The sequence below is a fragment of the Malurus melanocephalus genome, unplaced genomic scaffold (assembly GCF_030028575.1).
Source record: "Malurus melanocephalus ecotype Western Australia unplaced genomic scaffold, MMel_1.1 scaffold_296, whole genome shotgun sequence".
Classification (NCBI taxonomy): domain Eukaryota; kingdom Metazoa; phylum Chordata; class Aves; order Passeriformes; family Maluridae; genus Malurus; species Malurus melanocephalus.
The window spans coordinates 105318-133118 of record NW_026623528.1 but is presented as its reverse complement, the minus strand read 5'-3'; the positions used below and the strand labels follow the sequence as shown (position 1 = coordinate 133118).

At 39.7% G+C, this 27801-nt stretch overlaps 1 protein-coding gene across 1 annotated transcript in view; it reads left to right on the top strand.

The window, feature by feature from the left end:
* The first annotated feature begins 1252 nt into the window (after window positions 1-1252).
* Window positions 1253-27801, top strand: part of DISP1 (dispatched RND transporter family member 1) — an 87321-nt gene continuing 60772 nt past the window's right edge. Inside the window, exon 1 of the mRNA XM_057376952.1 lies at window positions 1253-1345. The gene's annotated coding sequence lies outside the window, so the exon portion shown is untranslated. The remainder of the gene's footprint in view (window positions 1346-27801) is intronic.

The window sequence follows — 27801 nt, the reverse complement described above, 5'->3', positions numbered from 1 at the left end:
GCTATTAAGTGACCAGGGCTGGCAGCAAAGTCCCTTTGCAGATGTGGGATGTGGAGCTTTCCCTCTCTCACTTGCTAATGTTTCTTCATAGAAAAATCCCCTCCAGAATTCAGATGCTCCCTCTCCATCATCGCAGTGTTCCTTGAGTGCAGTTCTAGTCCCARACTTGACAGTGTTAAAAACATCAACTTCCACAGCTTTTCACGCTCTGACTCTGCCCCATCTGACCAAAGGCAAACCCTTGGGCTGATGCAGCAGGCACTGACATTCAGGAGGAGGTATGAGTCACGACTGGAGATGACAATTATTGGAGCTGCCAATAAAAACCACGTCAAGTGAACCCCAGAGGGAGACTGAGGAGGGAAGGAAGGGATTTGAGTCTGACTCAGGCTGCAAACTCTGGTTCTCAAGCCATCGACAGCCTGACCTGGGTGTTTCACACACTTCAGAGCGGGTTTTAGAGAGCCAATTATCCCCACGATGGATGAAAGTGAAACAGCTCATCATGTGCAAGGGATCACGGCAGATTATCCCGTGTGTAATTCTGGTTTTAAAAATTACAAAGATGTACTTTTATTCCAAGTAAAAGGAAGCGCTTGAAGGTTAGGAAACTCCACATCTGTATTTCAGCCCATTCCGTGCACTAAACAGGACAGATGCCTTTGGAATGCAAAGGTACATAATCATGTAAATTAAAAACTGAGGCATACGCATAAATTGGCACAATTAGGGCTGGAGCAAGCCTTTCCCAGGAATTCAGCATCGGATTTATCCGTGAAGATAATATTGTTTCATACGGGCAATTTTACATGCAATATTGACGTGTTTTTAGAGATGAAGGGTGGTCCATTGCATGGACTCCGTGTCGCAGCCTGGGATGAAACTGTCCTGGGGCCACGGTGGCCTTCATGGTGTAATTTCCTTAGACTAAAGGAATCCTTTCAACCSCACACACGAGTTGGCCACAGTTTCGATATAATTTTCAAAGCGTGTGTATTGGACTGCGGTTCTTCGGGGAGTTTGCGACACGCTCCGTTCCTCGGCGCCACCACCACCGCAGCAGCAGCCGAGCGGGCCCTCAGGCGAGTCCCGCGCCACGCTCAAGATGGCGGCCGGCGGGAGCCGTGCCGGGCGCCGCRCTCAAGATGGCGGCGCCGGCCGCTCCGTCTTCCCCCGCCCCGCCGGCGGTGACTTCCGGAGGGAGCGGGAGAGGGCGTCCGTCCCATGGTAACTGCGCCACGGTGGGGACGCCGCGGCCGCCGCTCGCTTCCTGMCGCCGCCCGGCCCGCGACGACGGGCAGCCGCCGCCTCCGGGCCGCGCCGCCGGCAGTCACCAGGTCGCGAGGTGAGAGGAGCTCGCCGGGGCGGGCGGGCCCCGCGGGGCGGTCTCTCCGCGCCGCCGAGGTACCAGGTCGGGCCGGCGGCGCCGGGGAGGGGGCGGCGGTGGCCGCCCCGCGCTCGTGTAGCGGGGGAGAAACCCCCGAGCCGGGGGCAGCGCCCCGGGGAGCCGCGCCTGCGGGACAGCGGCGGCCCCTCTGCGGGGAGAGCCCTGCTGGGGGCGGAGGTGCCCTTGTGTCGGCTCCGCCGTACCTTAAAATATTTTGTAAAAATGAATTAATTCTTCACCTTCACTTGTGAATCTTTTGTGTTTATTTTACTAGGACCTGGGGCCTTTTTTTTTTTTTTTYTTTWTTTAAAGGTGTTCAAGCACCTAACTTTTTCGTTCGTTAGGAACTGAGATGTGAACAACCTTTCGTGTGCTCCTGCCCTTTGTTCAGACATACGCTGCTTGTAGTTGCCGATTTTATTTGTTAGGAGCAAAGACTCTTAAGAACAGAAGGTCTACAGGCAGTGGTTTCGAAAGGGAGCTCATATGGCACCCTTTGTCTTGGGAAATAAGGATACAGTGATTCCCGACCTCTGCCTGCACAAGCGATGTGATGAGGTTGCTTAAGCATTGCATCCAGTAGTGGTGGAAAATACWGGAGGTGTCTTGGAGAGACCATGAAGGCAGAGAGGTCTGTCCAAAGGGGTGTGGAAGCCCCTTCAGTTTCTGAATTCAGTGGAAGCAGCCAGTTCCCACGTTATCTGTGGAGTTGGCACCTGCAGCCAAAGGGGGAGCTCTCATTGTACCCCACTTTGGGAATGGGTTAGTTCCTGTGTCAGGGACAGCTCACCTGCAGTCTTCTTCACATCTTTGTTCTAGTACAGGTGGAGAGGATATTAGAAGTTTAATGGAAAACTTTTCTGTGAGAAAGGCAATAGGACACAATCTCTTTTTCTCAGCCTCTGGAGAAAATGGAAAAAATACTTATTTGCAGAATGGCTGATAGTTCACTTTGTATGGATGTAAATGAGACCCAGCTTTTCGGGAGAAGGATGAAGAGCTGTGGTTACTCACAGTGTGTCTGTAGCACTTGTGTGATTTAAAAGAACAAAAACTGATCAGAATTGCGAATAGCTTGTTATAGAATATCTGGCTTGGACAAACCTGTGAAATAGTAACAAACTCTTAGGACAAGGCGTCTGGATTGTCAGTGGGTTTATAAAAGTGCTCAGGTTTAAGAGCGTTGACTGATCGAACTACAGGTGAGAATAGGTGCAAGGGGAATTGAGACCGGAAGGAATGAGAGATTTCTTAACTGGACAAAGGAATGAGAGCCTGAAGCAAGCAGCCTGCAGGGATGGGTGTGGAAGGGGTCCAGTGTCAAATAGCCAGGCTGGGGCCAGACAAAGGTGTATTAGAAAAATATAAATACTTGAAACGTTGGCATGGCACTAAGGCTGCCRGAGTTCAAGAAGTGTTTGGACAATGCTCTTAAGCATGTGATGTGATTCTTGGGGCTGTCCTGTGCRGGAGTTGGACTGAATGTCCTTGTGATTCTGTTCCAACTCAGGAGATTCTGTGATTTCTGTAATTTGTAGTCTCTTGTGACATATATTTAAGTTTGTAGTCAAAACTTCACCCTTAATTATTATTTGTATAACATTTACAGATTGTATTTATTTTACATATATTTGTTCTTCACTGAAYGTAAAATAAATGACTTGTGCTTCTTGAGTTTTTTAGTAACTCCCAGAAACTCTAACTAGTACTGGGAGGCTGCTGTGCTGATTGCTGAATGTCCCTGTAAATTGAAATGCCTCTTAAAGAGGCGAACAAATATCCAAGTGGGAGCTTTTTTGCATAAGTAATTACCTTTAAATGTTAAAGTAAAAAAACAAAACAGTCTTTGACACTCATGTTCTGTTTCCAMATAGAATGGTTGAACTGTAGGGTACAACTATGGTTGTAGTGTAGGATATTTTTGTGATTATTAAATAGAAAGAAAAATCAGATTCCTCAGAAAGATTTTTTTTCTCCTTTGGAGTGAAGGGACAATATCCTGTAGTAGTATCATAGCCTGTTTTGAGACTGGAAGGTTGAACATGTATGTTGGTTAAACGCAGATGTATGGTACAGTTGGGATCTGATACTGGAGTGGTGCTAAGCATGGAAGACTGATTTAGGATTTGAAACTTTGTGGCCTGACTCAGGAGGGGCTTTTTCCCCTTTTGGGAGATGCAGTATATATGTAGGGAATAAAATGCTATGGTTGGGGTTTCCACTTTTTTTAGCCTGTTTTTGAACTCGTAATAGCAAAGTTAGTGTTGTTTGCAGGTTATATGAAGTGACAGATAAGGCCACAATGRTGTCTGTTTGCCTTCAAGGCACCTGGGAGAGGGCAGCATCAAAGGCTGGGCTTTCCTGTCTGTAGAGCAATACCTTTGCTTCAGTGGATTTGCCTTCTGTTGCTCAGGTAGAGCACAGGAGGCATGATTTTAGGATGAAGAAGCTTTCCTAGCACACAGAGTCACAACATTGCTGAGAATTTGGGCTTTTTCTCTTCACTTTTTTTTTTCACTCCTTCTTTCTGAATGTGCTACCATCGCAGATTCCTGGCTCTGCTGGAGAATGCCATGTGAAGCTATTTTTGACTGCTCAGAGAATTACTGTAGCAGGAGCAAAGGACAGTGATGGGGAAKAAGCGGTCCCAAGGGGCCTTGAGAAGAAAGAGATGGAATTCAGATTAGTAGCCTCCAAAAAAATCTTGCTGTACAAGAGGTGAAAAATAAGACTTTTAAAGAACAAAGGTAAAAACAACATGTGAAAACACTTAGTTCTCATAATGTTACCCTTTCCCATGAGGAGGCTTTTTGAATGGCTTTCATAGTAATGCTTCTCATATGTTGACCATAGATTTATTTGGGCAGTAAGCTTGACTTTTTCTCTAAGCCTTTAACAGAGATGATTGATTTACTGGCTTTGATAGAGGGATAGAATTACTTTCAAACTTTGAAATGCATAATAAGCACCTCAGGTAATTAGCAAGCCTACAACTATSTCTCTTTAAAGTGATCAATGGCATTAATTTGGTTTGGTAACCATAGCTATTTTCTCGTTCAGCAGACATACGGTATTTCTGAGTTTAGCGTGATTTCCTGTAGGTGGTTTTTACAAAGTCAGCTGGGCTTTGGTGTGAAGTGCAGCAAAAGTTAAATACTATGGGAAGGTGTGAAAATGTTCTTATATTAAAAGAGAAAAAAAGCAGGTTGCTTTAACTTTGGTGTAAGAGTAGATTGTAGCCTCTAAATCACACRTTCAGGTAAACTGTAATGCTAAAGCAGTAAAAATTTGTAACTGCTGCTTGTTTGACAGTGAAGATTTTTAATGCAAATAATGATCAACAGATCAGTGTTTTGTTGTAAATGAAATACTTTTTAGCTTTACTGTAAAAAGGAGACCCCTCTTTTGGTTTCATACCCATTTAAGGGGTTTCCTTTTTGAGGTGTGATACATTAATGCTGTTGTTAAATGTGTCATGACATTAATAGAACAGCCACAGGAAATTTCCATCTAAATTCTGATTTTTTGAGGCCGCAGTAATCATAAAAGTGTGAATTTTATCTGTCACTTGAGGAGTGGCTGAGGGATCTGGGGTTGTTTAGTCTGGAGAAAAGGAGGCTCAGGGGGWCTTTATGGCTTTTTATGACCACCTGAAAGGAGGTTGTAGACAGGTAGGAGTTGGTCTTTTCTCCCAGTTACCAAGTGATAGGACAAGAAGAAACAGCTTGCTGTTGCTCCAGAGGAGGTGTAGATTGGGTATTAGGAAAAATATCTTCATTAAAAGAGTGGTCAAGCATTCTAGCAGGCTGCCCATGGAAGTGATGTAGTCATCGTCCCTAGAGTGTTCAAAAAATATGTAGTTGTGGTACTTACAGATGTGGTTTAGTGGTGGACTCAGCAGTATTTGGTTAATGGTTGGACTCRATCTCAGAGGTCTTTTCCAACCTTAATGCTTCCAAGATTTGAAATCAAGAGCTTCTGAGAAACATTCTGGGCATCAGGGAGCACAGTCCAGCTGAGTTGGTGAAAGCAAGAATAACAGAGAGGAGTTGGGAAGCTCTGAGCTGTATGTGAGTCAGTTTTATAAAGGTGAAAAATGCTGGGTTTTTTTTGAAGTTGACCTTTCTTCCTTGCTTATAAATAGTAGCTTAAATTTCTCTGTGGGAGATGCTCCAGTATGTAATATTGACAGAAATAAATCTGTCTGAGACGCTTGTGGGAAGAACCAGTGTCAGATGGTGATCTGGGAAGGAGATCTGTAAGTGAAAGCAATCAAGCCAGGTGAGTGGGACAAAGAAATGCCACCAAGGAAGTGTTGGGAAATTCAATGGGGCAAAGCCAGGGATCACAGAAGACTAAAKGTTGCTGGTGGTGATGTAGGGTAGCATAGACCTTGCAAGCATAAAGTTTTCTGGTTAGTAAAGGTGGTATTGAGGGGAGACAGGAAAAAAATGTTTGGTGTACAGGCAGGAAAGTACCATTTAAAATTAAGTAAAAATACCTCTGAAAGGCATCAGAAAAAGAACAAGTGACTGTAAGGTGCATGTTCTTGGAGTGTGTAGAAGGAAATGAGAGTAAGGGCATATGGAGCCCATTCCTGTGTGGGAAAAACCTGAATGCTGAGGTGGGGAGCCAGAGGTCTTGTGGTACAGAGACAGTTTAAGACTTGTAGCCCAAAATGAGAGAARCTGTATGGTGACCTCAAGAGGGACATGCTAGTGTGCCATGCTGGGTGTCCTCAGTAGTGCAGTGTTCGTCATAGTGTGCACAGCTTACAGAAGCTATGAAAGAAAMATTCTTTCTGCCCTCCCATTTCTTATTCCTGTCCCTCTCTTTATCCTCTATGGAGAAAAAACTTGAAAAGTTTTTGAAAGTTTATGAAAAGCTTGCTTTCTGGTGGGTTGGTACAGTCAACATATGACTGGAAATAACATCAGCTTTCTGCATCAAGTCTCTGAAGAAAGGTCTTGCTGTGTATCTTTATGTATAGCATTGTTGTTTTTGTAGAAACAGACAAACACAGCATGATAAAAACATTCTGTAGTACAACATGACTCTTGTGCCATGTAACACAAATTAATAAAAATGACTGAATTAAGTCATAACTATTAGCAGATGGATACTGTGGATTGGTCTTGTATAGTCTCTCCTTGTTAATGAACTTCACATGCAGATAAAATGGGAGAGAGATAGGCTTTAATAAGGGAAAATGTTTGCMTTGTCATCTGAAAACACTTATGTTCTTGGGTGAAGCCTACATGCTCAGCAATACTCCTTTCTTGTGCAGAGCCAGTGTATTTAGAAATGAAACTATTGTTATTACTGGGTTGACAAGAATATCTTCCCCTCCTWGAGCTTTAATTCTTATCTTTCCTCTTTATGTAACCAAGGTTGGTCAAGGGCTGTAAACAGCTTTGTTTTAGACTTCCTGGTATTTCCCTATGCCACTGCCATCTTTGCTTGTGATAAGTCGTGCCTGCTGGAGCTGAACCAGGGARTCAGTCTCAAAGGCAGGAAGGTTTATTGCCACAGCTAATATTGGGCTTRTGCCTTGCTTTTCAAAAGTATCCTTTTTACTGAGTGTTTGGAGAGAGTCTCAAGGAGAATTGTTTTGCATTTTAAAGTGYAGCATTATTTTCCTGTGACTTGCACATGTCTGATCAATGAATATGCTGAAAAATTTTTTAGATGTGATGTGACTGACTTGTTTCTTTCAATGCACATCTCTTGAAGACTTCTTTTCCAATACCTTTTTTAATTGCATGTTCAATATAAGAATTTGTCTGTGTTTTAACTTAGAGAAGATTCAYTTGCCAGTGATGTGTTTGAGCTGCCTTTCATGAAGCGTTTGTGATTAAGTATTTATAGACAGGATGGAGCATCAGTAGTGAGATTTGAGAAGACACATTTTGTAAACACAAAATCCATTTTACCTGGAATGTGAGTGGAATGGTACAGCTCAGATTACACTTGTGCTTCAGGGTAGTGTTGGAATTAAATCTGGGGGGTTTTGAGTTTGTTTGTTGTTCGGGTTTTTTTTGGTTTTTTGCAAAGCCTCATTTGTGGTCTTCCAAGTTTTGCACTTTCCTGTTAGTTGTTGTAAGACCTCGAGGGTGCTTGATACTTTCAGGCTTAGRCTGAAAATGCTTTCATACCTGATGTGAACTTAAAAGACTTTCTTAGGAATTTTCTCTCTGTTGTGTTTACTGAAAGTAATTGCTGTGGTCAGCAGTACAGCTGATAAGATCAATTTCTAATGGTAAAGGTATTTAATATTGAACCACCCCTCTTGGGCAGCAGTTCTTGAAGTTGCATCAAAACTAGGTGATGTGGAGATATCTTTWGGTGGGAGGAAGGAAGAGGGGGATTTTGAGAACTAGGTAATTTATTAAAGATTGCTGTGGTTTTGATATTTTGGGCTTAGAAAAACACAGAGTGCTATGCCACATACTTTGAATATGCAAGTAAGTTAAAATATTTTCTTAAATACGTATGCTGTTCTAAATAATTATATAAAGCTGAAGGGAATTTTTGCCTCTTGGAATAAACTTTACCCTAGTCTTAAACATATGTTCTCACTTACTGTTGACAGCTTCTTTAATACTATAAAAAACTACAGCAGGTATTGCAAGAATTCAGTAACTTAATCTTAACCCTTTGAAGTTAAGTCATGTGAAATGTGTGTCATGCTGATAGCTTTATAAAAACATAATGRAATTAAAACCAAAAATGTTTTAAAACATTATTAAAACTAAATGTAAAATCATTAATGTAGTTTAGAACTCACATCTGTGACAGTGAAGTCTAAGATCCRGAGTGGTCCTGGACACTTTTTGGGCCTGAATTCGTCATCATGTATTTTCTGCGACAATGAAACTTTACAAACTGAAAAAGCAAGACTTGCATTAAGGGTTTTGGGAATATCATTGTGTAATAATGTTTATATACCAGGACAGTTGAAGAAAGTAGTTGTGGTCGACTGTGAACTGTAGCTGGCTTTTTTAATGTGTTACTGCATAACTGTTGCATCAGTAAACCGCTTTTCTCTGCYTTTCTTTGCTGTCAAGCAAAGCCAGTTTGATCTGCTGCAAACTGAGTACTTTGGCAGCTTGTTCTCTGCTAAAAAGTGGTAGAGATGACATTAGTGGGAAAACAATTACTTGCTTTGTAAGTAGTGCAGTTGAGTTATGACTAAGTATATTGATTTGCCTGGCCGGCACGAACTCCAGACAGATTTCTTTTTTTTTTTTCCATGGTCTTTGCATGGAAGAGGGTTGCATCATTTGTTGTTATTGCCCTGTATATGGTTGAGTTCTATAAACCAAACTACTTTCTGGGGAAATGAAGAGAGGTTTTAAATTTTTTTTTCCAATAGGTTTTGATCACTGATCAGTTGGGGAAGACTTGTCTYTCTCTTAGCTTTTGCTAATTCACGAAAACTCTTTAACTTCTCCTTTTTTTATGGCTTTAGTAATTGCATACGCAGTAAAGAAGTTATTGAATTCMAAAAAATAAATTATTTTCTAATATTTTTTTACTATCTAGGCAGGAGAAGCGGCATCTGTTTGCTTATGGCAAACATGTTTGGTTTTTTTTTCTTAAATTGCCATTTTATTCTCTAACCCCCAAAGATGATTTGAGTATGCTGTTCAGAGTTCCTTGCTGATTTGAGAACTTAGTGTGCTAAATCTGTAGAACCTACAAATTAATCCTTCAAATTTCTTGTCTACCCTACCTCTCATCCTTGCCTTCTCTGGTTCAGGGAAGGCTCTGGTAGTCAGTGCCTCAGTGTTAAAGGTATTAAGTTAAAATTTAGTCAGCTGGTACTACTGGGTCTGAATGATAGCCCAAAACAGTTGATTGCTTTACTTTTCAAGACTTAATACCAGTTCTGCTGTCAACCCTGTTAAGAGGATGTTCTGTGGTATCTTGTTTGTCTTTTCTGGAAATTTGTGTTCATATTTGTGTTACAAATTTTCTCCATTGTATTTCAGCTTTGAGCAGAATGACTGGAGCTGAGTAGAAAACAGAAATTCAGCAAGTGAAAAGTTTGAATAATGAAAATATTTTTATAGTTCTTAATTGGATGTAGTTATCCAGCTTCTGTGAGCTGCTTCTGGGTAGCCTTCCRTGGTGTGCTGTGTAGTGTAATAAACCATGGGCCAAAAGAAGCACTCATGGCTATTCCATGCAGAAGGACAGGTATTTTGTTCCACTGCTTAAATTCTTCTTTCTCACAGTTACCTCCTTCCGGTGAATTTAGAAATGTACAGACAGCTTCCTGAGAGGCTGTCTATAATTMACAATATCAAGTAGTTTTAGGTGTAGATGTGGCTGCTGTGTGCAGCTGCTGTGCTCCAGTAATGTGGTCATACTTTCTCCTTGTAAGGTCCTGGCAGGAGACTACACTGAAAGAGCTCAAGGCAGGGTGGGGTGTGCACCRGCAAGGCTGGTACAGCTCAACCAGGACAGGAGGTGAGACCTCATTTAGTGCTGAGGAGGTGTTTGGTGGTCAGTGGGATCATTTACATCTGCAACATGAGACTTCRTTTTCCCAGTTTACCAAACTGGACTGTTGTTAACTAACATGTGAGACGCTGCTGGGTGTTTATGGAATTGGAGTGCAGACAGCTAATCTGTGTGGTGAAAATATTCTAAAACATCTGTTGGTTGCAACCRTATTGGAAAAGGTTTGAATGAACTTTCTTGCCAGAAAAACATCTAAAAATTCTAAACTTTATGTTGAATACACTTGTTGCTTTAGATATATCTTTATTGCAGGATAAGCTGTAGTTATACCTGACACCAGAAATAGGAGCATAGGAATTTTTCTTTTATAAGGAAGATGATGAAGAAGAACACTTACAAAAGGGCTAATTTGGAAAGCAGGGRAAACTTAAGGAAGGATAATTTGGTTTGTTTGCTTCCTGGTCACAGAACCATTATCAATTTCCATGTAGACAAATGAAGTTCTGTAAATAGGGAGAGAAGCCAAGCCCAGCACCTGTATCTAAGTGGGTCAGGTGGAAAAGAAGCAGGAGAGATCTGGAGTTCACTTGCAAAAGCATTGCAACAAATGTGAACTATTTGATAAGTTTTTCAAGCAATAAGTACAAAAAATGTTCGATAAACATGAATTTGGATTTTCTCAAACCAAAATTCACAACCAGTCAAATCTCCTTTTATGGCATGGTATCCAGTCTTTTTGGGATGAACAAATATGTTCTTAGTTTAGTTAGTTATTCTAATGGCTTTTTCTGTGTTATAAGCAATGATGTTTCTTTAAATACCATAAAGTTGGTGAAAAGCCTTAAATAGTTTCATGGATCACTGTCAGACCAGAGGATGTGGAGACTGAATAGTCTCTGCAGGGTTCTGTCACTAATTTTGACTTAAGTGAAACATTAAGGCTGTGCAGTATTAGCAGCAGATGGAATTGCTGTGAGTGTGTTGGAAAACCTGGATAGGGTTCAGAGTGGCTTGAGGAAAATGAAGAAGCAATCTGGGAAGGAGAAAACCATGCCTTTTGGACGAGGACAAGATTCAAGCTCCTCCATCTATCATCTCTRTGCAAGAAGATTGTGGAGGATTAGAATGAGTTTTGTGCAAAGAGTTGTGGGGATGTTGCAGTTGAGAAGCCAGATACAATTCTGTTAACACGTCTGCTACAAATGACTTGGATGTACTGTGATACATAAACAGGATGAGTTTAAACACATCACATGATAGTCCGTCATGTTGGGCTTAAACATTTCACCCCAGGAAAAGTTAGATTGCAAGACAGTGTAGAGGAAAGTTAAGAATGAAGTCTTGAAAATGTAATTGATTTATTCATAGGAAGATTAGAAATGCTTCCCTTAGAGAATGGAAGACTACAGAGGGAAGGAAGGGTTTTCTTCAGGTGARATATAAATAGGGAGAGCATCTTTCAGTCTAGTCACTGACAACAGAACCACTGGTAATGTSCTTAAACTGCAACAGAAAGAGTGTAAATGGACAATAGAAAAGWACTGTGACCCACTGGAACAGAKTGCTTGGGAAGACAGTGGTATTTCCTATTTTAGAGTGCCTCATAAGTCACAGATTAACTATGTCTAGACCATGTTTTTCTCCTCCAGTCTTGAGAGGCAGGGTTAGCTGATTTATTGAGCTCCTTTCTAAYCATTAGAGTATTAGAAAATCCTAGAAGGGTTTCTGGAAAGCAGGGACATTCAAATTTAAAAGGTATCAGAGTGGTTAATAGCACTGGGCCCATGTTAATCACCTTCTCATTTTGTGATAATGGGTCTTGCTATCAAAAGTGCACATCTGTACTCCCTCATTTCCACTCTCTGCTCTTCAAAGAAAGTAGTGTTGTGTTGGGGGAGAGGGGGAAATACTTTTATAAATCTTCTGGCTCGCTTCCATTTCATGTCTGTAAATATCTTCCAGTTGATACACTGAGTGTATACTGATGGCTGCAAACTTCCAGAATCATCTTTCTTCCCCAGCTATATGTAAAATTGCTTTGGGGAKGAGGGAGAAATTAGACTCTCCAAACCCCATAGTAAGTTTGATATCAGATTCTGAGATTTCAGACCGCTTAGCTCATTCCTCCGAGTCAGAATTAAGATATAAAATAAACCATTCCCTCATTAGCAGATAGCAGCCTTTATCTTGCATGCCTTTTTTTTTTCTAAACCTGGCAATTAAAATGCATGAATAAGAGGTGGTGTGCTCTAGTAGCAGGAACTTGGGCCTGGGAGACAGAACTGTCAGCATCTTAATCTTAGACATGTTGTTAAATTATGATTTGCTGAAGGGCATGTTTAATTCCTGGCCCTGTTTTCCACACACAGAACGCAATGCTGTAAGGATTAATTTTTGTCGGTAGCTACAGAATTAAAACTCTCCAATGTGTCGTTCAGCATTAGAAGTTAGTATGYAAGCCCAAGGTTTTCATTCATGAATTCCTAAGTTGTGTTTGAATTCTTCTGCTACAGTATCCTCAGATTAACGAACAATAATTTAAAATTATGATAAGTTAAAAATATCTATCCTCCTGGTATTTTTCTTGGTCTTTATGTATGGAAAATAGAAACTCTTGTTTTCTTCCATCGCTTTTCCCCCTTCCCTGCTGTTGTTGAAGGCAGCTACTTTCTCAAAGTCTTTAGATGTGTAGTGTACTTTAACTTTGTTAATTATTTGGTACAGAAAGATTGTGGCATTTAGATTTTAGATTGGAATCCCAGTTCTGTTATTTTCTAAGCAAGGGAGGCTGCATTGGTATAAGCTGGTTTGTCTTGGAGCATTGTTACAGCAGTACAGCCAAAGGATTTAATTTTTAATTTAAGTTCCTTGAGAGGCTGAAGGTGATGCTGTATGATGTCATTCTGGTTCAACAGACCAGCAGTTTGAGGAGTAAGAGGGCATGTGGGGTCTTTAGGGAGTGAAATACCTTTTTCAAAGCTGRTAGCATCAGGCTGAAATCCCTGCAGGCTTGTTCCTGCAGGTGCTTGTTTTAAGTTAGGCTTGCACAGACATTTAAATTTATTAATATGGTGTCCCCCTACAGGGTTTATAGTTCTTTCAATGAATTCTTTGTAAAAGAACTGGCATMATTTTTTAAAAGGTTATGTTGAATTCTTGTTTCCACAGCACAAGTTGCCATGGGTATATCAGTTTCCTAATGTTTGTTTAGAGAGGAGTGAGGTAGAGAAGGTTCGTGGTAGCTATTTTCAAATGAATATTCTGCTTTCAAGTGATGCTATTCTCCCTGGAGTTAACTGGCAAGTGAATGTAAATCTGCTGTCTGCTTTGAGAACAGATTATGTTCACTTTGAAATGAGTTAATGCAGAGATGTTCAGGTGTGTATCCTTACTTTTGCACTAGCTGGTCAGTTGTTCAGGTTGCTGTATTCCCTCTGCTGTAAAATGACCATGCTGATTTTRTGTGCCCTGTGTAGTGTGTTAGAAACCTGTCAGTCAGCATGGAAATCAGGAGGCAATACACACACCCAGAACTAAGGAATTGCTGCTGCAAAAYGTGATGCATCTCATGCAGGTGCATGAAGCAAAGAGGTCCTAGACTTGCTGTGATTGGGAAAAGGGGATGGTGATTCTTTTTCTGGCTAAGAACTGGCATAACAAGGAAACAAGGCCATAAAACTCATGCATACATAGATAAAATGCCCATGAGAGAGCATTTTGTTGTRTTACATAATACAACACTTAAGGTGTGTTTCTGGCTTCTTCTCTGCCTTCCAAGTAATCTGCTTTGCTCCTTCCTAGCTGCTCATACACTTTTCTCCTCTTCCAAAATAAAGACCACAGAGATCAATGTGTTTATTTAATCTCTTGAATCTCAACTCAGAAATACAGACTGCAGACTTTGGAGCCCATGCAAATAACCTGCACAGCACCAGACTCTGCTGTCAGTAACCATTAGAAAAAGTATACCATTAAACCAGAAGTCAAACATTAACTTGTTCCTTTCCCAGGTCGCATGGCAAGAGGAATGGGCAGGCACGTTTGAAAGCTGAGGAAAAGGAACCTTGTCTTTGTCATAGTGAAGGTACTAAGTGCTGCTCATGTCTCATTGTAAGCTGTGCAGTCCTTAAGGACAAGACAAACATCTGTTGCAGGATTCTTGGTTAATTTTTGGGTCAAATAAGCCAGAGAGTAGAAAAAAGTCGAGGGGCAACATASTGGAAAAGAATGAAAAGGTGAATGTCCTGTTGTGGAAAGTGCAAGATAAGAGAAACACCTATTAAAGAAGTGGCTGTTAAAAATGGATGACCACTGTTAGTGGAGTAACAGAATTAGCAGCAATTTTCTTGATAAAATTCGTCCTTGTGTACATTCTGTGATGAACTTGTGAAACTCCACAGCCACAGTGATTCTGTCCCTTTCCATTTGTAATCAAAGGTGGTTTCTTGAGTTGCAGAGAAACCTGGGCGTGAGCAGTCTGTACAATCAGTTCCCTGATAGAGCTCTGCTGTCAACCTTTCAAAGTCACCCCACATGTAAAGTTTATTGAAATTATGTTGAGAAAAGTGTGGTGCACTTATACTTTGTGTGTTCCAAAACCCTGAAATGTGTCCACAAAGAAATGTCTTGTGTGTTTTAAAAAGTGTAAATGAAATACCCTCAGTGTGCTAATTTTAGTGTAGTTGGACTGAGTTTCCAGATGAAGGTGACAAGATGTTCTCTGGSTTTAGTATCCATAGCAATGGCCAGAGGTGCCTTTGTGAAGTGATAGGTACAGAGATAGCTGTGGTTTAAACTATTTGTGTTTAATAGAAGWGCTCTTTCATTAGAGCTGTTATAGATGTAGTGCAAAATATCTTGAGTCATTCCTGCTAGCTAAATACTACCCCCATTAAACATCTGCATTTTCCATTCAGAACAAGAAGGTGAACCTCTTTGGAGATGCAGTTTTATTAAGTCCTTCCTTGCAGCCAAACATCAGTCAGGAGTGTGTGCCRGGGAGGGAAGCCTTGCAGAGCAGTTAGACCAGCTCTAGTCTGGTTTTCTTTGACATATKCTTCCTTTGGGAACAAAGTGGGCATGGGTTTGAAGGCATGTGCAGGACTAAATTAAGTTCTGAGAATCTTTACTGGAATCACCGAGAAACTGATTTTTACCTTCAGGTTGTGAAGCCTGGTGTGGTATTGGCTCCACATGCTGCTCTRATATAGCCCATATCCCACAAAAGTACAAACTCAGCAGGATGTTACAGCATGACAGTGCTTGGGGATGAGTGCCTTTTGCAGTCCATATTTATTTCATTTTATTAGATGTTGTCTTAACAATACCAGTCTGTCTCTTCTGCTGATAATCACCAGTGACCAAATGCTCTTGGGTTAGAATGCTTTTATGGCAGTTCAAGCCTAATTTTCAAGTAGATTTCTAGATAAAAAGCCACCATGTTTTTTTTTTTTTTCTTCAGTGTGTTGGTTTTTTTTTTTTCCAATCATCCCATATGTTTATTTCCCATACCTGGAAATTGTGCTGTACAGAAGGGCCACTTGGACCTAGTGACAGGGAAGAAAACCCAAAGTGCTGTGTACATCTGTTCAATTACCTCATTTTCCATTAATCCTCTTGGCCTGACCCAATAGCCAGCTTCCAGAACTGACACTACTGTCCATCAAGATCCTAAATATTCACAGAGTAATCTCTATTAAATTCTTTCAGGTTAACCCTTAATACACAGTGAGAAAATGGCCCAGATGGAGAATGTTGGGATCAAAAAATAACCCTCAGAATTTGGTTCTCTTATCCCAAAAGGGGTGACTGCTCCTATGAGTATGTCAATATGAAGGAAGCTGAGCAGCCACCTTGTTCTTGAGCCATACTTGCTTCCATATTACTCTTCTGGAACAGGTCATGTGATATGGGTTATGTTTTGAACTAAATAGCCAAATATATGAGGCTTTAAAGTGAGAATGTTCAATATATGGCAAGTGTCAAGTTCTGTTTTAYTGGAAAATACTTAGTATTTATCTGATCTTTCTTCATTATGTTTTCACATAAAAGATCCTCTGTTGCATGCAAAAACTGAAGCTTGTTTTATGAGGCGAAAAAATCAATCTTAATATTCTGAATTTATGAGACTTAATTTGTCAGTACTACTGTTTCTCTGTAATCTGCTTCTGGTGTAGTTATTTTCCTTTGAGAGAGGTGTGAGTGTGTATTACGGTTTAAAAGAGTCACATTTGCGAAGTTTGTCCCAAACCATAGGTTAGGTTTAAAACTGAAAGTTCCCTTTGTATGCAGATGGGCTGTGAGAGTCTCCTGAGAGTTTGCAATTTGCACTTCTATGCTGCTTTGTGCAAACAGTACTTGATAGCAGGAACTTACCTCCAACTGTGYTCTTGCAGAAGTTTGTTATTCTTGATCTCAGGGGGTATTGCTTGTTTGATCTACAAGCTCTTTATTAATCTTCTGTGCTGAATGCCTCAGAGAAATTGTGATAGGCAGGTATGCTCAGTTTAATAAATAAAGGCGTCGCTGTATCTTCTTGAAACTTCACAAGAGGACCTCTTTGCTGGCTGGAGCTGGCTGTTCTGTAAGGCTGCCAAGGTCTGAGAAAATTCATACTGAGAAATGGTATTTTTGAAGTTTCTTGAAGGGTGTGGTTGAATTCATACTTCTCTTATCCACATAAGAGAAATAACTGTATAAACAGCGTGTCTTTAAGTAGTAAAGAGCAGGTATRTGGATTTACAAAATAAAGGAATAAGAAATTCTTCTCAGCAATTTTTCCATTCTCATTTAACTAGCTGAACTATTTGRTCTTCTTACCTGTTGCTTTTAGTGCAAATTGAGCTGAAACTTTGAGAAAGGATTCTTTGCTTGGTGCTCTTGATGTGATGTCCATCATCTGTAAAGTCATGACGAGGCCTTGGAAGCCTTTTAATGTTGCTTTGGGATTTTGGTGAAACGTAAGTGTATTAATGTGAAGTATCCCTTTTTCCTGTATTTTTTTTTCTCCTCCTTTTAGGATTAATAGAAGAACAGTTACCAGCTACTTAGTACCAGAATTCTGCATTCTAATTTCTGGAAAAGAACCTCTTAAATAGAGAAATCAATTGAACTACTGTAAGCATGTGATTTTTTGTGAAACTCTGAATTAAACATATAAAAAGTTACTCTTTTCAATGTCTCGTTGTGCTAGAAAAAGATATTTTTACACAGGGAGAGTTCTACATACTTTTGAAAACATGGCAAGAATGYCAGTGTTCATAAGTAAACTGCACTTTGAAATAAAGTGGCAATGCACTTAACGTGGACATTTCAAAGTCTACTTACTGGCTGATCAGTTATCTCTAACCTTTACATTCTTGCTTTATATCAATTTTTACACATTTTAGGGAAGAAAAAATTGATGATATGAGATTGATTCATTTAAAATTTCTTTTTGGGTTGGCATTTGTCCATTTGGTGTGACCTCTCAAGGAGGCTTTTTGCTCTGTTTTCTGCGTTTCGGCTAAATAGGATGGATGTGCATGTTAGAGATGTGTACTAGGAAGTTTGTGCTAGGAATTTCTTAGGTCTGTAAAACTCTGAAAGTGCACAGGCAGCCTCCTGTCCTAGAAACAGTTGTTGCACACAGGCACTGGCATTCCTGCAGACAGAAGCACTTAACTTTTGAGGGTTATAATGGTGGTGAAGGGAGTCTGTGAGGTGCAAATATACATTATTGAAGTATTGTATGTGTTATAATGACTCACGTTTAGCAAAAGAACGTGGCTTGCCTCAGTCCTGCATAGATGCTGTTAAACTTTTATTTGTTTTCCCTGATATTTTAGACATTTTAGCAGCTGTCATTAATCGTGTGGTCGAACAGTTTGAGAGTTAGTTGGAAACAGGTGGTGCATGCTCTAAATATCTTGAGATACAAATGATGGTCAACAGTGTTGTAACTGAAAATGTAGATATTTGTGTCAGCTTGTTTTGATTTTGTTTTAGCAGACYTTCCATGTTCTTTGCTGTGGAAAAGTATGTACCAAGTGTTCAAAAATTAATTTGGGGATAAAATGTTACTGAAACATCAATTTGTTTTGAATTGCTAAGGCTTTACAAAACCAGCATAGAATTTGCTGGCTTAATTGTAGAGGGTATGGATTAAAGGAGCAGCAGAATGTCATGACTGTCAGCTGAAAGACAGCTTTGTATGGGGCATTTTATTTACCATGCTGAAATTCCCACCCAAAATATTCCCAAGTCTGCTGCGTGTGGCGTTTGTATAACTGAGAGGTACTCTCGCATAACACAGTGATATCTTTCACAAGCAGACACTTTGGGAAGGCTCAAACTTCAGGCAGGATCTGGTGTTTTGTACCTTATTTGGATAGCAAAAACATGGTTTGCAATAACCTATCCTGTAGAACAGCATTAGTTTGGGGTCTTAAATCTGTTTGCAAATTGAACCTTGTAAAGTTGCAGCTAAAAGTGCATAGTTTTGAGCATGCTGTAATTGAAGACTTTTGAGAAGAAGAAAATTGAGGCAATTAATTGGGCCTCCTTAATTGAATCTGTGGCTGAAAGACTCTTATTAAATCTTTTAAAAATGCTATCCATATCTTTGTACAATGTTGTTTTGCTAATCTGTTCAGTCAAGTAAATGAGGTTGATTCAGAGCTCTCTTTTAAGCAAAGTCCCTGGACCATTAAGCTGGCTAAAATAAATGTAGACATTTGGTTTTCATTAGTGTTGTAACTGAAACAAAAACATATTAATGACTGATCCCAGAGTGTTTTGAAGTTTGTGCAATTTTGCTAGGAAGGTATTTAAACTGTAGTATCAGTTGCAAGTTGGCCTTAAGCCAGGGTTTCAAAGAGGTTTCAAAGCAAGATGTTGGGTTTCCAGCATGTTATGAAACAGGAAAACTTTAGGAGAGGAGAAGTAGTGAAGGGTAGTTACAATAAAATTTACACTGCTGAAATAAAACTATCTGCTCAAAGGAGACAGTGACAATGTTCATGCTGTACTACAGTTTGCTGCTTTGTTAAAGAGATGTTTCAGTTATTTGAAAAGAAATATAATTTTGAGCTGTAATACTTACAGTAACAAAGAATTAACTACCCAAGAAATCAGTGTGCTTTTTTAGGTGGCTTTTGGTATCTTAAACTTGCACAGAATGAGATCCTACTTCTGAGGAAAAGAACTTAATATCTTGCTTACAAGATCTAATTTAAAAAATGCTTTTGGGGAAAGTACTTAGGTTGATCTTGATAGATGATGGCAGTGAAATCTCATAAAAATTAGTGTGTGGACTTTGTCTTGGACAAATGAAATAATCCATAGCTTTACATTTGTGGGAGAAGCTGGAGATTGTTAAAGTGCTGTAAGATGAAGATTGCTTATTCTGTATCACACTGTAGTCACAATAATGTCTCGTGGCAAACCTGCAGAAATTGTTGAAATGTTCTGGGTGATCGGGGTCAGTCGGGGAGGCAGGGACTGAATATCAAGAGCTTCATCGTGTCCAGATTGCATTCTTGTGGTTGCTGCTTGGCTTGGGTACCAAAAGTGCTGTTTACCAGAATAATCTTAGGTTTTGCTGTCTCTGTTTTATTTTTTGTGTCCTTATGGTTGRTTTGGGTCTAAGTGGCAACTAGAAAAAGACCAGATGATATCATTTAGGCTATTAGCAATGGGTAGTTGTTTGAGCTAGGAAAAACCAGCAGTTCTAGCAAAAAACTCCAGAACTTCTCAGATGAAATTATAGAACTGTCCATCTGGACACATTTGAATTTTGATGGGTTTGTTTGCATAGTTATAACCTTAGTGAAGTGATTTATGTATAGTTGACTGAAACAAAATGTTCTTACAAAAATCCCTCTCTCTTAAGCAAGAAWCAATGATCTGAGAGTTTCATCCAGTTTTGCAGTTGGTATGTTTATATTTTATATATTCACTTTTTAGTAGTGTTCTTACATAGAGGTTTTGCATCTCATGAAGGTTTAATTTCAATGCGTGAATTAAAGGTTTTTATAAATGTCAAATTCTGAAAACTTGCTGCCCTTCTGGGATGGATCTGAAAGGCAATTTGCCTTTTCTTTCCTCCCATATTCTATCTTGGGGATATTGATTTCACTGTTGCGATGTTCTAGCTGAATTGTCCCTTCTCCTRAAGCTTGTGGAGAACATGGTGTACTTACACCTTCACGTTCTGCAAATGGAAATAATGGAACAGATGCAGATGAATGTTTGCTTTCTGTACCTTTAGCCACAGATTAGAAGTATATTCATATTGAAGTTGGTTTTGCTAGGCCAAGTAATAATCATTTGACCACAAGRTAATAATAGCAATAAAAATTTTTGCTGAAGATACCTTTCCTCCGCTGAAAATTTTTGGTAGTACCAGTTTTGTGTTGTTTCATGCCTAAGAAACAATTTGTCATAATTCAGTATAAGAAAGATAACTTCATTTTGTGATCATAAAATGCTAGAAGCTCATATATAATTACGCTGTGCTTTGAAACCACTTCAGTCACTTTTTTTTATATCTTCCCCCATTCTTATAGTTATTACAGGTTTTTAGAAAATATACTTTCAAGTCTAATTTTAGAACTTAATTCCTTGCAAATATTTAGCTGAGATTTATTACTATTTGGTAGCACCACAATCTTGATACCAAAAGGAAATAGTAACTTGGTGCTAGTACTAACATGAAGAGAAACATCTGATCTAGCCTAAGGCATTAAAAACCTTATKAGAAAGGGGAGAGCTGTTCAGTACCCCTTTGCTGTACCATTTATGCACTACTTTGTTATACTATTGTGGTAGTTGGAGGAGAGATGAGATAGAGATCTGTCTTGGGTTGATTTTATGATAACACTCTATTCCTATATTCCATCTGCTTGTATGCCCAAAAGATGCCTGTGCCTTTGAATGCGACCCGGAAGAAGGGGCAGGGGCGGCTGGGAAGGCAGTGCAGACAGTTCAAAGCCGGGGCTGCCACGCTGCCAGGGGCTTTTGGAGCTCAGCTCATTGCTGCGGGAGTCCTGCTTTCTGTGTGCAGGGGAGTTACGTTGTTGTGGCTTAGCTAGCTCATGCTTGTTAGTTTGGGCAAACAGCTCTCCCTGGACTGCCACCTCTTCTGTGACTCCTGTGATTTTCTGGAGCGGATCGGCGGGGCTGTGGTCCAAGAACCAGGGGGCAAGTGCTATCAGCCGGGGGCTGGCAGGAACAATCTGTGCCACTCSGTCTAATCCCAGACTCCAGAGAAGCCAAGCCAGCCAAAGAAAAAAAGCACATCGACCTCTCTCTTTCATCCACATTGAGGAGAGGACTGCCACCAGGTTTTCCACTGTTGCCTGAGGGCCACGTGGACATTTTCTTTTGTTTCTTTTTTTCCTGGAGACAGGAGCTGAGCCATCTTTTCTCTGCAACACGTGCCAAGTGGCTGTGGGAGGAAGGGGGCGGCAGGCATTTCTGGACTTTTAAATATCCAACAGTCACTCATTTTCTTTAATCTGTGTCCTGTGGGCACCTTGTTTAGTTAATAAACTATTTTTTCTTTTCACTTTTGCCCAAACATCTATTTCATATTGGTGGGAAAAAATTATCAATTTTTTTTTTCACTTCAGAGGAAACATTTACTCTGTAACATTTTTTCTCTGAAAACATTGTCTCAAACCAAGACAAGATGGCAGAGAACCGAATAACTATGAGCAGGTTGAAAGAAKCCAAGTCCTTATTTGTGCAAGTCCTGTCAGAGTGCTGGGTATGTATAGGAGCAGTGATGCTTTTGAAAGCATTGAGGAACAGAATAAGCTGGAAGAAAGAGAGCGCACCATTATTAAGCTGGAAAAAAAGCAAGTTTAGGARGAGTATGGAATCTTACCATAAGGAATCTTGCCATCTCAGTGTGAAGTTATTTGTTACGGTTTGAGTCAGAGACGTGAAAAGCTTAACGTCTTAAACTGCAGATATTTGCATCTCTTCCCATAGTCTTTCTGTTGGCATTAATAGTATGAGCAGCTAAAAGTTCCTGACAACCATAAAAATTTGCAGTGCACTAAACTTTGCTGTATTCCATGGTTAGCATCATGTGGCAGGGAATTCTAAAGGCTGATAGATTTCAAAGACATTAAGGTGTCAAATATTGATTTTTATTGAATGTTCCCTTGTCAGGAGCAGACAAGTTGCTTTGCTTCTGTTSTATTTCTCTCCACTGTTAGGCTGCAACTGGGAGCAATATTCTTTCTAATGAGACTCCTGAGCATGGAGCTGCAGTAAGAGCAGCAACATCTGTCTGTAATAAGGCTTTGCTCTTTCACCTGCTTTGTTATTTCCATATGCAAAATGCCTGGTGGCTTCATGCAGCTGAATCTTGCTCAAAGCATGCGAGATGTGGGGAAGAGAATGAAGGTGCTATGTTCAAACCCAAGAGATGCAGGCAGCTGAGGGGGAAAAATGTAAATTGGGAATATAAATTGCAAGTTAGGAATGTGTGAGACTCCTGAAGTCTTTGAGACTATGAGGACAGAGTTTCTCAGTTCTGATTAACTTTTCTGTGTGGTTATTCTCTGTATAACTTTTACTACAGTGCTTTCCTTTTCTTTGCAAGGGAAGTAACTTCTGTAAACTTCTGTCTTTTGGTATTGGATAGGCTTTTTTTCCCCTTGCCTTCTGGGAAAGTGTTATAGTCAGAATGACTAGAGTGTTGATTTATTAGGGAGAGTTAGKATGGAGGGTAGATAGAAATTCTGAGATTGGGACTTGGTTTCTTGATGCTGATAGAGAAGAAGAAAAACAGGGACTTAGGGAAGGATGCTGCAGTAGTGACAAGGACTTCACTTTGAGAGAAGGGCTTGAGAAATCAATCAAGAAAAACAGTGAAAAGGTCTTGGGTGGCAGTTTGCATTAAAGGTAAATTTTACAAGTACAGTAATAGATTCTTAAATAAGAGCTCGTGAAATGAGTCATTATCTCAAAAGAACTGGATGCAGTGAAGCTGAATGTATGAGATTTAAAAGGCAATTAAGTAATTGAGGATTCTTTTTACTGATTTTTTTTTTTTGCTATTTTCATTGTTCTGGTTGTAATTACTGTTATATCTGATTTGACTCTGTTAAAAAACAGATAGAACAGTTAAATGTTTTAAAATTTAGTGCAAACATGAGTGGGCCCTGTTGCAGAAGTGCAAACCTGATGGATATGCTTGGGTGGGATGGGAGTTGGGCACAGGCTGTGGAGGGTGAGGTCCTGCAGCAGGGGAGGGTGTGCCACTAAGATGACATCAGTGCTTAACTTAAACATTGATCCTGTCAGTGGAAGCAAAACAATTTCTGTGATTCATGGAATTGTTGATTTGTCAGGGGTTTTTTTTTCCCTTCTGTTTGCTTCATTGCCTGGATAAGTGATAAAGTCTGGAGGTGACTGTAGGAACACTTACTTGTAATTTTGAATTAATCCTTTTCTTTTTGATGAAAGGAAAAGTGCAGCTGTCTGAGTGAAGATACTGGCACAGTTTCTGTATAGAAATGGAAAAATTATAAAGTTTATAGGTGACAGAATGGGGAGTGTAACTTGCAAATAAAACTTGCATGTGTGTGCTTTCCTGTCCCCRTGTTCACATTATCCAGTCAACATCTCTGAAGGGCTAATGGCTAGAAATACTTACCTTCTGCATTTCCATGCAGAACTGCACCTATAGATAATACCTAAATATTAGCGAGATACTGTGTGTTCTTTGTGTAAGCCTTGGTAGTTTCAACGATTTAATTGTGAAGTAGCTCTATGACAGGAAAAACTGCATCCAGCATTAACTACTTCTACAGATTTATTAGCTTTGTAGAAATGCAGCTCTTTAGTTATAAGGGATATAGTTTGGAGATCAGACAATTCAGCTATATGGTTCATAACTGATAATGTAGAAATGGAGCCCCTGCCATGTCTGAAACCTACCTTAAAAATGTCATAGACTCCAAATGTGAAACATTCAAACAGTAAAAAAACCCCATGTTTATGAATTTACGGCTCAAATAACTTCTAGGGAAAGCATTCCCTATAGAGCTGTCCATTTTGTGGCAGTCATACTTTTCTTTGAAGAATCAGATATTTTGTTGGTTTTGAGGCTTGAGACGTTCTTGATTCAGCACAGTCATTCCTATATTTCAATCACAGAAATAACTGTAAATATCTACAGCTGCATAGGCTGCAGTGTAYAGTATTATAGCTGCTTTCTACAAGRGACATTATTTCAAGAGCTGCAGAAYRCAGGAATGCCTTTTMTGATCTGTAAATACATATACTTCARTACCCTTGCTAAWAGTTTCTCCTAACTTGATAAATGTTGGAAAGAACTGTTTTATTCCTGTATTGATTTACAAGTAATTTCTCCTGCTAAAGGTGCATACCTGTCTAAAAACATGCAAATGAAACTAATCTGTCTCTAAAATCATCGAGAAAAGGAACTTGTGGCTCGTTTTCTTCCAGCAAGGAGATTCTTAGTTTTCTTTTTAGTATTGAATGTTCATTTTCAGTGGCCCACTACTACCATTGATGACATTAAAGATTCCAGAAGCAAAATTTTAACATGATTAACCTGAGACATTAAGCAGAGATTAAGTTACAATTTCTTCAGCATTCTTGGTTCATGGAAAGTAGAGCAAATCAGCAGACTATGAAATAGCAATCAGTCTGCCTTGAAGTTTTAAGCTGGGAGTGGGAGTGCTGGAATGCCAAATTTCTGCCTCCTCCCCGACTTTTACTTTTTGAGAATTTGCACTGCACTTTTTCAAAGAAAGGTCACGAGTAGGAGCATAGTCCTCTGCTCTTTCTGAGTGCTCAGAATCTTTTCTGAGAGGACAGTGAGTGGGGTGATAAACTCCTTTCCCTCTTACCATTACCTCATCCTTCCACCTTCTTGTTTTTTCAGTATAAATCAGTGTTGCAGACATTACGTTTTTTCATCCTCTTATGATGACCTGATGGTCAAATTGCAGGTCCTAGTGGTTTGGTGCAAGAAGCCTAATTCTTGTTTGTGCCATGCTGTAAAATAAAAGTGTGCACTTTGTGTTTCTGTTTAGCTTAGCAATTACAGGAGGAAGTGGTGTTTGTGTTTTCATTTCTAAAAGCTGGAGGAGTATCTGTTCATAGCTCATTTCAGGAGATAAGGGGAAAATAACAAATCACCTCACTACTTGCATTTACTTTCTATCCCATTCAGCTCTGCTGCAGTCCGTAAGAGCATGTCCTGCCTGGGGAACGGAGCAGAGTTCTCAAATGCRTTTTAGCTGTGAGTTATTTAGTGTCAACAGCTGCTTCCATCTGTGTCCACGTGCAGGAAGAGATGTTCAGCTGAACAGGCAGCTCGCCTTTTTATTGTGTTGTGCATAATGCTCACATATGGACTCGGTTTGCAAAACTGCAGAATATGGCAGGTTTTTTCTAAAGATCATTGAGCAAAATATGACTRTAAAGGAGTGTGTATGTTTGTATTTTAAAAACAGACAAACACTTCCAAAAAACCACCCCAAATCTCATTGTGGTAATTCGAAGGCATGACCTCTTTGGTCATCTGTCCAAATAAACCTGCTATTTTAGAAGGCAGGTATGTTATTTTTCTTTGTGTAGTCCATCCTAAAAGCGAAATACTGTTTTCTGTTTAGGTTTCTCGAAAGGGAGCCAGGACTTCTGGCCTGTATTCCCAGTTTTGACAGTGTACCTAGAATCTCTTCGCTGAAGATACCTGGCTTATATCCTGGCAGGCAGTTTTAGTTCACTGAATCTTTGCACCTCAGTTTTCAAAATATATTTTTGATGCAAGCATATCTGTTTTGGCATTGGAATATACATGAATTGATGATTTAATTACAAAAACAAAACCCCAAACCAGCAAACTGAAAAATAGAAATTCTATTTTAGGATAAGGGCAAGTGAATTTTCAATTTTCCTTTTGCAAAAACCTGGATATTCTGTAACACATGGAAGTCTGGTTTTKCTAAAATAGTGGCTAGGTGCCCTACTACTTGTGTTAGCTATTGTTTTGCAACATCAGCTCACTTGGAGCCCAGCAGSCAATTCTTTTCTCAGATACTATGATTGAACACTTGTTTCACTTGTGCTTGCTGACAGAGGGGGAGGGATGGGACAAGTCCTACCGCTGCACTAGACAATTAATGTAGTGGGAGTTTAGCTTTTGTGAGGAGGAGTTGGAAGTTTGAAATCTTCTGAGCGAGTCAGTGAACAGAGAGGAAGGGTTTATTAGAAACAAGAAATGTTCCAGGCAATCTAGGCAGTGTGTGACTATAAGTATGACACAGTTTAGTGTTTTCCCTTTATTGTCACAAAAACTTGGAGTCTGGAAGTAGAAAATGGGCAGACAGAAGAAAGAAGCTGAGATGTTGGCACACATCATGTATGAACAAAGGTAGTACTGTGTGTGACCTGGAGTAGAGACATGGGACACACACTTGTGAGTTCCAGCAGGACAAGTTGAGGTGTGATGCTGCTTGAAGTCAGCAAGGAGAAGGACAAACTGGATTTGCAGTACCCTGCACAGAAGGGTTAGAAAATAACTAAAGTTTAAAACCACTGCAATTATGTTGARGTATTTGGAGCCAACAGCTAAGTTCTGGTGCTTCCAAAGAAACTTCTGATATGGACATAAATAATGTTAGCTGAAAATGAAAAGCAGACCTGCTCAGATATTCTCAGTCTGTTCTTAGGTTTCTTGTAGAGTACAGATTTTTTTTTAAAAATCCATATTTTACTCAAATGTTGTTGGAAGTACTGGCTCCCCTTCTGCAATACTGTGTGTTTCAGTGATCAGTATAGACATGTCCCACTTTGAAGTGGTCTATACCTAATTACCTTGTTCAAATTCTAAGCAGAGCTCCACTTAAAAATTTACGCTGAGATTACCTTGTGAGGCTGATCAGTTCAGACTACCTATTTTCAATCCAGGTACAACTGCTTTTTAACTCTCTTCTAAGCTGTAAAATAAAAACTGGATTTCTTAGAAAAACTATGTAAAAAGTGTGAGGGGGCATGGTATTCTGGTAATGAGAAACTTCATGCTGATCTTTTTTGGTAAGTATCCTTTGCAGAGGTGGGATTTTCCTAAATGAGCACAAATGCTTTGTACTGGTTTATTTTCCACCTCAAATAAAGAATAGATTAATGCGATCATATTCCTGATGTAAATCAGGTGTTAAAAGTATTAAAAATCTGCTATCAGTTGCGCACAAATATTTACCTTTTGGTTATTTGAATTATACATATTAGATTACATTTTGGGTATTGAGTATCATGTAGTAGGCAAGATCAGTGAGGTGCTTACAATTCCTTGGAATATTAATTCATGTAGCTTTCCACACCCAGCACAAACTGCATTGTAGAAGCCTTGACTGGAATATCCTTGGAAGTCTTCTGCCCTGATGGTAATCTTTGAGGGATGCTGAAATATCATCAGGCCATTTTTGAAGGCAAGTCTGCTCCCTTACCATCATTCCTGAGATTTCTACCAAGTAAAGCTTTTTACAGTAGAGAAACCATTGGTGGTTTTTTTTTCTATTTTTATAAAAAAAGTCTTGGTGGTTTACTGCAGTAGGAACAGGAAATTCTGTGCTTAGAAATTCTCGAGTCTTTGAGACTGTCAGTTCTGAAAACAAGTCATCCATTCAACTTGCATGAGCAGTCAAAAAGTTATCACACAGCTTTTCCTTTTAGTGGATACTGCCTGAAGCTGAGTATGAACTAGCATGTTAAAAACCGTCCACTCCTACTGCTGATATCTAAGCTTTGAAGTTATTTTCTCAACCATTTCACATGCATATATTTAGTGTTTYGGTATTTTTGTAAGTTCTCAATCCTTGTTTTCAGGCTAAACCATTTAAAATTTTCTTTGGTTTTGATACTCAGYTTTAGAAATAGTTAGCCACTTCTAGTTAATTTTGTTTTGTTGGTAATGT